Source organism: Salvelinus alpinus, chromosome 29 (genome assembly GCF_045679555.1).
Source record: "Salvelinus alpinus chromosome 29, SLU_Salpinus.1, whole genome shotgun sequence".
NCBI classification, from domain to species: domain Eukaryota; kingdom Metazoa; phylum Chordata; class Actinopteri; order Salmoniformes; family Salmonidae; genus Salvelinus; species Salvelinus alpinus.
Window position 1 is genome coordinate 10,841,304 of NC_092114.1, and position 10,000 is coordinate 10,851,303.

Below are 10,000 nucleotides of genomic sequence, written 5' to 3' on the forward strand. Positions count from 1 at the left end.
CAACAGGCCCCAGGGCGCCAAATTCAAAACCCAGAAATCTCATAATTAAAATTCCTCAGACATTCATGTGTTTTATATCATTTTAAAGGTAATCTTGTTGTTAATCCCACCAAAGTGTCCGATTTCAAATAGGCTTTTCAGCGAAACCACTACAAACGATTATGTTAGGTCACCACAAAACAACAATAATCACAGCCATTTTTCCCAGCTAAAGATAACTTCACAAAAACCAGAATAGAGATAAAATGAATCACTAACCTTCGATTATTTTCATCAGATGACACTCATAGGACTTCATGTTACACAATACATGCATGTTTTGTTTGATTAAATTCATATTTATATCAAAAAATCTGAGTTTACATTGAGGCTACAAGATTCACTAAATGCAAAAACATCAAGTGACTTTGCATAGCCCATCGTTTCAACAGAAATACTCATCATAAATATAGATGATAATACAAGTTATACACATTGAATTATAGATATACCTCTCCTTAATGCAACCGCTGTGTCAGATTTCAAAAAAACTTTACGGAAAAAGAAATGCACGCTATAATCTGAGACGGCGCTCAAAAACAGCATACCACAGCTGCAAAGATGGCGTCACTATAAACAATAAAATACATGATAAATATTCCATTACCTTTGATGATCTAGATCAGAAAGCACACCAGGAACCCCAGGTCCACAATAAATGTTTGTTTTGTTCGAAAAAATCCGTTATTTATGTCCAAATACCTTCTTTTGTTAGCGTGTCTGGTTTACATATCCAAATGCTAATTCTGGTCAGCGTTATATCGGACAAAAACTTCAAAATGTGATATTACCGGTCGAAGAAACATTTCAAACTAAGTACTGAATCAATCATTAGGATGTTTTTAACATATAGCTTCAATAAAGTTACAACCGGAGTATTCGTTCTTGTCTGCGTGAGCAATGGAACGTCAGTGTCTTGCATGAAGAAAAGGCATGATCAGAAAATGGCTGCTTGATGGACACCTGACTGATTCTGCTATCATTCTGTCCCACAACACCATAGAAGTCTCATTGGAATTTCTATTGATGGTTGACATCTAGTGGAACCCCTAGGCAGTGCAACATCATTCATAACTCAATTGGATTTCTTCAGGGACTCTGGTGAATACAAGCTCAGATTTCTGACTTCCTGTTTTGATTTCAACTCAGGATTTTGCCTGCCAATATGAGTTCTGTTAATCTCACAGACATGATTCAAACAGTTTTAGAAACTTTAGAGTGTTTTCTATCCAATACTAATAATAATATGCAAATATTAGCAACTATGACTGAGGAGCAGGCCGTTTGATATGGGCACCTTTCATCCAAGCTACTCAATACTGCCCCTTCAGCCATAAGAAGTTAAGAAAGTATTAACTAAAATAAACTGAAGTAAAAAATTAATTAAAAAGAAAAATAGAAAATAAAAAAATAGAAAAAAAAATAATTAAAGAGCAACATTAAAATAACAATGTGGAGGCTATATACAGGGGGTACCGGTACAGAGTCAATGTGGAGGCTATATACAGGGGGTACCGGTACAGAGTCAATGTGGAGGCTATATACAGGGGGTACCGGTACAGAGTCAATGTGGAGGCTATATACAGGGGGTACCGGTACAGAGTCAATGTGCGGGGGCACCGATTAGTCGTGGTGATTGAGTTAATATGTACAGTGGGGAGAACAAGTATTTGATACACTGCCGATTTTGCAGGTTTTCCTACTTACAAAGCATGTAGAGGTCTGTAATTTTTATCATAGGTACACTTCAACTGTGAGAGACGGAATCTAAAACAAAAATCCAGAAAATCACATTGTATGATTTTTAAGTAATTAATTTGCATTTTATTGCATGACATAAGTATTTGATACATCAGAAAAGCAGAACTTAATATTTGGTACAGAAACCTTTGTTTGCAATTACAGAGATCATACGTTTCCTGTAGTTCTTGACTAGGTTTGCACACACTGCAGCAGGGATTTTGGCCCACTCCTCCCTACAGATCTTCTCCAGATCCTTCAGGTTTCGGGGCTGTCGCTGGGCAATACGGACTTTCAGCTCCCTCCAAAGATTTTCTATTGGGTTCAGGTCTGGAGACTGGCTAGGCCACTCCAGGACCTTGAGATGCTTCTTACGGAGCCACTCCTTAGTTGCCATGGCTGTGTGCTTCGTGTCGTTGTCATGCTGGAAGACCCAGCCACGACCCATCTTCAATGCTCTTACTGAGGGAAGGAGGTTGTTGGCCAAGATCTCGCGATACATGGCCCCATCCATCCTCCCCTCAATACGGTGCAGTCGTCCTGTCCCCTTTGCAGAAAAGCATCCCCAAAGAATGATGTTTCCACCTCCATGCTTCACGGTTGGGATGGTATTCTTGGGGTTGTACTCATCCTTCTTCTTCCTCCAAACACGGCGAGTGGAGTTAGACCAAAAAGCTATATTTTTGTCTCATCAGACCACATGACCTTCTCCCATTCCTCCTCTGGATCATCCAGATGGTCATTGGCAAACTTCAGACGGGCCTGGACATGCACTGGCTTAAGCAGGGGGACCTTGCGTGCGCTACAGGATTTTAATCCATGACGGCGTAGTGTGTTACTAATGGTTTTCTTTGAGACTGTGGTCCCAGCTCTCTTCAGGTCATTGACCAGGTCCTGCCGTGTAGTTCTGGGCTGATCCCTCACCTTCCTCATGATCATTGATGCCCCACGAGGTGAAATCTTGCATGGAGCCCCAGACCGAGGGTGATTGACCGTCATCTTGAACTTCTTCCATTTTCTAATAATTGCGCCAACAGTTGTTTCCTTCTCACCAAGCTGCTTGCCTATTGTCCTGTAGCCCATCCCAGCCTTGTGCAGGTCTACAATTTTATCCCTGATGTCCTTACACAGCTCTCTGGTCTTGGCCATTGTGGAGAGGTTGGAATCTGTTTGATTGAGTGTGTGGACAGGTGTCTTTTATACAGGTAACGAGTTCAAACAGGTGCAGTTAATACAGGTAATGAGTGGAGAACAGGAGGGCTTCTTAAAGAAAAACTAACAGGTCTGTGAGAGCCGGAATTCTTACTGGTTGGTAGGTGATCAAATACTTATGTCATGCAATAAAATGCAAATTAATTATTTAAAAATCATACAATGTGATTTTCTGGATTTTTGTTTTAGATTCCGTCTCTCACAGTTGAAGTGTACCTATGATAAAAATGACAGACCTCTACATGCTTTGTAAGTAGGAAAACCTGCAAAATCGGCAGTGTATCAAATACTTGTTCTCCCCACTGTACATGTAGGTAGAGGTAAAGTGACTATGCATGGATAATGAACAGAGAGTAGCAGCAGCGTAAAAATGGGAGTGGGGGGGGACAATGCAAATAGTCTGGGTGGCCATTTGATTAGCTGTCATGGAGTATAATATCTTGGGGGTAGAAGCTGTTAAGAAGCATTTCGGAGTCTTTGGCATTTTGTAATCTTTTTTCAAGTCTTTGGCAATGTTTAAGGCCTTCCTCTAACACCACCTGGTATAGAGGTCCTGGATGGCAGGAAGCTTGGCCCCAGTGATGGACTGGGCCGTACGCACTACCCTCTGTAGTGCCTTGCGGTCGGAGGTCGAGCAGGTGATGCAACCAGTCAGGATACTCTCGATGGTGCAGCTGTAGAACCTTTTGAGATTCTGATGACCCATGCCAAATCTTTTCAGTCTCCTGAGGGGGAATAGGCATTGACGTGCCCTCTTCACGACTGTCTTGGTGTTTTTGTTGGTGATGAGGACGCCAAGGAACTTGAGGATCTCAACCTGCTCCACTACAGCCCCGTCGATGAGAATGGGGACGTGCTCGATCCTCCTTTTCCTGTAGTCCACAATCATCTCATTTGTCTTGATCATGTTAAGGGGAGAGGTTGTTATCCTGGCACCACACTGCCAGGTCTCTGACCTTCTCCCTGTAGGCTGTCTCATCATTGTTGGTGATCAGGCCTACCACTGTTGTGTCGTCTGCACACTTAATGATGGTGTTGTAGTCATACTTGGCCATGCATTCATAGGTGAACAGGGAGTACAGGATGGGACTAAGCACCTACCCCTGAGGGGCCCCTGTGTTGAGGATCAGCATGGCAGATGTGTTGTTACCTACCTTCACCACCTGGGGGCGGCCCATCAGGAAGTCCAGCATCCAGTTGTAGAGGGAGGCGTTTAGTCCCAGGGTCATTAGCTTAGTGATGAGCTTTGAGGGCACTATGGTGTTGAACGCTGAGCTGTAGATAATGAATAACATTCTCACATAGGTGTTCCTTTTGTCCAGGTGGGAAAGGGCAGTGTGGAGTGCAATAGAGATTGCATCATCTGTGGATCTGTTGGGGCGGTATACAAATTTGAGTGAGTCTAGGGTTTCTGGGATAATGGTGTTGATGTGAGCCATGACCAATTCATGGCTACAGACGTGAGTGCTCAAGGTCAGTAGTCATTTAGGCAGGTTACCTTGGTGTTCTTAGGCACAACGACTATGGTGGTCAGCTTGAAACATGTTGGTATTACAGACTCGGTCAGAAACAGGTTGAATATTTCTGTGAAGACACTTTCCAGTTGACGTCCTGGTAATCCGTCTGGCCCTGCGGCCTTGTGAATGTTGACCTGTTGAAAGGTCTTACTCACATCGTCTACGGAGAGCGTGATCACACAGTCGTCCGGAAATGCTGATGCTCTCCTGCATGCTTCACTGTTGCTTGCCTCAAAGCGAGCATAGAAGTCATTAAGCTCGTCTAATAGGCTAGTGTCACTGGGCAGCTCGCAGCTCTTCTTCCCTTTATAGTCCGTAAAAGCCCTGTCACATCTGACGAGCATCGGAGTACGATTTAATCTTAGTCCTGTATTACCTAATTGATGGTTCATCGGAGGATTTCTTATAAGCGTCCGGGTTTGTTTTGTAGAGATGTTGCCTGTAATCCATGGCTTCTGGTTGGGGTATGTACGTATGGTAACTGTGAGGACGACGTCATCGATGCACTTATTGATGAAGCCAGTGACTTACATTACCGTTCAAAAGATTGGGGTCACTGAAATGTCCTTGTTTTTTAAAGAAAAGCAATTTTTTTGTCCATTAAAATAACATCAAATTGATCAGAAATACAGTGTAGACTTTGTTAATGTTGTAAATGACTATTGTAGCTGGAAACGGCTGATTTTTTATGGAATATCTACATACGCGTACAGAGGCCCATTATCAGCAACCATCACTCCTGTGTTCCAATGGCACGTTGTGTTAACTGATTCAAGTTTATCATTTTAAAGGCTAGATTTCTCATTAAAAAAAACTTTTGCAATTATGTTAGCACAGCTGAAAACTGTTGTTGTGATTAAAGAAGCAATAAAACTGGCCTTCTTTAGACTAGTTGAGTATCTGGAGCATCAGCATTTGTGGATTCGATTACAGGCTCAAAATGGCCAGAAACAAAGACCTTTCTTCTGAAACTCGTCAGTCTATTCTTGTTCTGAGAAATTAAGGCTATTCCATGCGAGAAATTGCCAAGAAAATGAAGATCTCGTACAATGCTGTGTACTACTCCCTTCACAGAACAGCGCAAACTGGCTCTAACCAGAATAGAAAGAGGAGTAGGAGGCCCCGGTGCACCACTGAGCAAGAGAACAAGTACATTAGAGTGTCTAGTTTGAGAAACAGATGCCTCACAAGTCCTCAACTGGCAGCTTCAAAAAATAGTACCCGCAAAACACCAGTCTCAATGTCAGCAGGGCGGCAGGTTAAAGCATTGGACTTGTTAACCGAACAGTTGCAAGATCAAATCCCCGAGCAGACAAGGTAAAAATCTGTCATTCTGCCCCTGAATAAGGCAGTTAACCCACTGTTCCTAGACCAGTTAACCCACTGTTCCTAGACCAGTTAACCCACTGTTCCTAGACCAGTTAACCCACTGTTCCTAGACCAGTTAACCCACTGTTCCTAGACCAGTTAACCCACTGTTCCTAGACCAGTTAACCCACTGTTCCTAGACCAGTTAACCCACTGTTCCTAGACCAGTTAACCCACTGTTCCTAGACCAGTTCACCCACTGTTCCTAGACCAGTTAACCCACTGTTCCTAGACCAGTTAACCCACTGTTCCTAGACCAGTTAACCCACTGTTCCTAGACCAGTTAACCCACTGTTCCTAGACCAGTTCACCCACTGTTCCTAGACCAGTTCACCCACTGTTCCTAGACCAGTTAACCCACTGTTCCTAGACCAGTTAACCCACTGTTCCTAGACCAGTTAACCCACTGTTCCTAGACCAGTTAACCCACTGTTCCTAGACCAGTTAACCCACTGTTCCTAGACCAGTTAACCCACTGTTCCTAGACCAGTTAACCCACTGTTCCTAGACCAGTTAACCCACTGTTCCTAGACCAGTTAACCCACTGTTCCTAGACCAGTTAACCCACTGTTCCTAGACCAGTTAACCCACTGTTCCTAGACCAGTTAACCCACTGTTCCTAGACCAGTTAACCCACTGTTCCTAGACCAGTTAACCCACTGTTCCTAGACCAGTTAACCCACTGTTCCTAGACCAGTTAACCCACTGTTCCTAGACCAGTTAACCCACTGTTCCTAGACCAGTTAACCCACTGGTCCTAGACCAGTTAACCCACTGGTCCTAGACCAGTTAACCCACTGTTCCTAGACCAGTTAACCCACTGTTCCTAGACCAGTTAACCCACTGTTCCTAGACCAGTTAACCCACTGTTCCTAGACCAGTTAACCCACTGTTCCTAGACCAGTTAACCCACTGTTCCTAGACCAGTTAACCCACTGTTCCTAGACCAGTTAACCCACTGTTCCTAGACCAGTTAACCCACTGTTCCTAGACCAGTTAACCCACTGTTCCTAGACCAGTTAACCCACTGTTCCTAGACCAGTTAACCCACTGTTCCTAGACCAGTTAACCCACTGTTCCTAGACCAGTTAACCCACTGTTCCTAGACCAGTTAACCCACTGTTCCTAGACCAGTTAACCCACTGTTCCTAGACCAGTTAACCCACTGTTCCTAGACCAGTTAACCCACTGTTCCTAGACCAGTTAACCCACTGTTCCTAGACCAGTTAACCCACTGTTCCTAGACCAGTTAACCCACTGTTCCTAGACCAGTTAACCCACTGTTCCTAGACCAGTTAACCCACTGTTCCTAGACCAGTTAACCCACTGTTCCTAGACCAGTTAACCCACTGTTCCTAGACCAGTTAACCCACTGTTCCTAGACCAGTTAACCCACTGTTCCTAGACCAGTTAACCCACTGTTCCTAGACCAGTTAACCCACTGTTCCTAGACCAGTTAACCCACTGTTCCTAGACCAGTTAACCCACTGTTCCTAGACCAGTTAACCCACTGTTCCTAGACCAGTTAACCCACTGTTCCTAGACCAGTTAACCCACTGTTCCTAGACCAGTTAACCCACTGTTCCTAGACCAGTTAACCCACTGTTCCTAGACCAGTTAACCCACTGTTCCTAGACCAGTTAACCCACTGTTCCTAGACCAGTTAACCCACTGTTCCTAGACCAGTTAACCCACTGTTCCTAGACCAGTTAACCCACTGTTCCTAGACCAGTTAACCCACTGTTCCTAGACCAGTTAACCCACTGTTCCTAGACCAGTTAACCCACTGTTCCTAGACCAGTTAACCCACTGTTCCTAGACCAGTTAACCCACTGTTCCTAGACCAGTTAACCCACTGTTCCTAGACCAGTTAACCCACTGTTCCTAGACCAGTTAACCCACTGTTCCTAGACCAGTTAACCCACTGTTCCTAGACCAGTTAACCCACTGTTCCTAGACCAGTTAACCCACTGTTCCTAGACCAGTTAACCCACTGTTCCTAGACCAGTTAACCCACTGTTCCTAGACCAGTTAACCCACTGTTCCTAGACCAGTTAACCCACTGTTCCTAGACCAGTTAACCCACTGTTCCTAGACCAGTTAACCCACTGTTCCTAGACCAGTTAACCCACTGTTCCTAGACCAGTTAACCCACTGTTCCTAGACCAGTTAACCCACTGTTCCTAGACCAGTTAACCCACTGTTCCTAGACCAGTTAACCCACTGTTCCTAGACCAGTTAACCCACTGTTCCTAGACCAGTTAACCCACTGTTCCTCGGCCGTCATTGAAAATAAGAGTTTGCTTCCGCTTAAATAGTACCTGCAAAACACCAGTCTCAACGTCAACAGTGAAGCGGCGACTCTGGGATAATGGCCTTCTAGGCAGAGTTGCAAAGAAAATGCCATATCTTAGACTGGCCGATATAAAGAACACAGACACTGGAACTCTGCCTAGAAGGCCAACATCCCAGAATCACCTCTTCACTGTTTATTTATTTATTTTACCTTAATTTAACTAGGCAAGTCAGTTAAGAACAAATAATAGAAAATAGACAGCAGTATACTGTAGGTAGGGGTAAAGGATAGATAATAGACAGTAGCAGCAGTATACTGTAGGTAGGGGTAAAGGATAGATAATAGACAGTAACAGCAGTATACTGTAGGTAGGGGTAAGGGATAGATAATAGACAGTAACAACAGTATACTGTAGGTAGGGGTAAAGGATAGATAATAGACAGTAGCAGCAGTATACTGTAGGTAGGGGTAAAGGATAGATAATAGACAGTAACAGCAGTATACTGTAGGTAGGGGTAAAGGATAGATAATAGACAGTAACAACAGTATACTGTAGGTAGGGGTAAAGGATAGATAATAGACAGTAGCAGCAGTATACTGTAGGTAGGGGTAAAGGATAGATAATAGACAGTAACAGCAGTATACTGTAGGTAGGGGTAAAGGATAGATAATAGACAGTAACAGCAGTATACTGTAGGTAGGGGTAAAGGATAGATAATAGACAGTAACAGCAGTAGACTGTAGGTAGGGGTAAAGGATAGATAATAGACAGTAACAGCAGTATACTGTAGGTAGGGGTAAAGGATAGATAATAGACAGTAACAGCAGTATACTGTAGATAGGGGTAAAGGATAGATAATAGACAGTAACAGCAGTATACTGTAGGTAGGGCTAAAGGTTAGATAATAGACAGTAACAGCAGTATACTGAGGTAGGGGTAAAGGATAGATATAGACAGTAACAGCAGTAGACTGTAGGTAGGGGTAAATGATAGATAATAGACAGTAACAGCAGTATACTGTAGGTAGGGGTAAAGGATAGATAATAGACAGTAACAGCAGTATACTGTAGGTAGGGGTAAAGGATAGATAATAGACAGTAACAGCAGTATACTGTAGGTAGGGGTAAAGGATAGATAATAGACAGTAACAGCAGTATACTGTAGGTAGGGGTAAAGGATAGATAATAAACAGTAGCAGCAGTATACTGTAGGTAGAGGTAAAGGATAGATAATAGACAGTAACAGCAGTATACTGTAGGTAGGGGTAAAGGATAGATAATAGACAGTAACAGCAGTATACTGTAGGTAGGGGTAAATGATAGATAATAGACAGTAACAGCAGTATACTGTAGGTAGGGGTAAAGGATAGATAATAGACAGTAACAGCAGTATACTGTAGGTAGGGGTAAAGGATAGATAATAGACAGTAACAGCAGTATACTGTAGGTAGGGGTAAAGGATAGATAATAGACAGTAACAGCAGTATACTGAGGTAGGGGTAAAGGATAGATATAGACAGTAACAGCAGTAGACTGTAGGTAGGGGTAAATGATAGATAATAGACAGTAACAGCAGTATACTGTAGGTAGGGGTAAGGGATAGATAATAAACAGTAGCAGCAGTATACTGTAGGTAGAGGTAAAGGATAGATAATAGACAGTAACAGCAGTATACTGTAGGTAGGGGTAAAGGATAGATAATAGACAGTAACAGTAGTATACTGTAGGTAGGGGTAAAGGATAGATAATAGACAGTAACAGCAGTATACTGTAGGTAGGGGTAAAGGATAGATAATAGACAGTAACAGTAGTATACTGTAGGTAGGGG

General features: G+C 43.2%; 1 protein-coding gene across 1 annotated transcript in view; it reads left to right on the top strand.

Moving 5' to 3' along the window:
• Positions 1-10,000, top strand: part of LOC139558505 (uncharacterized) — a 28,076-nt gene that overhangs the window by 1,907 nt on the left and 16,169 nt on the right. The gene's annotated exons all lie outside the window — the stretch shown is intronic.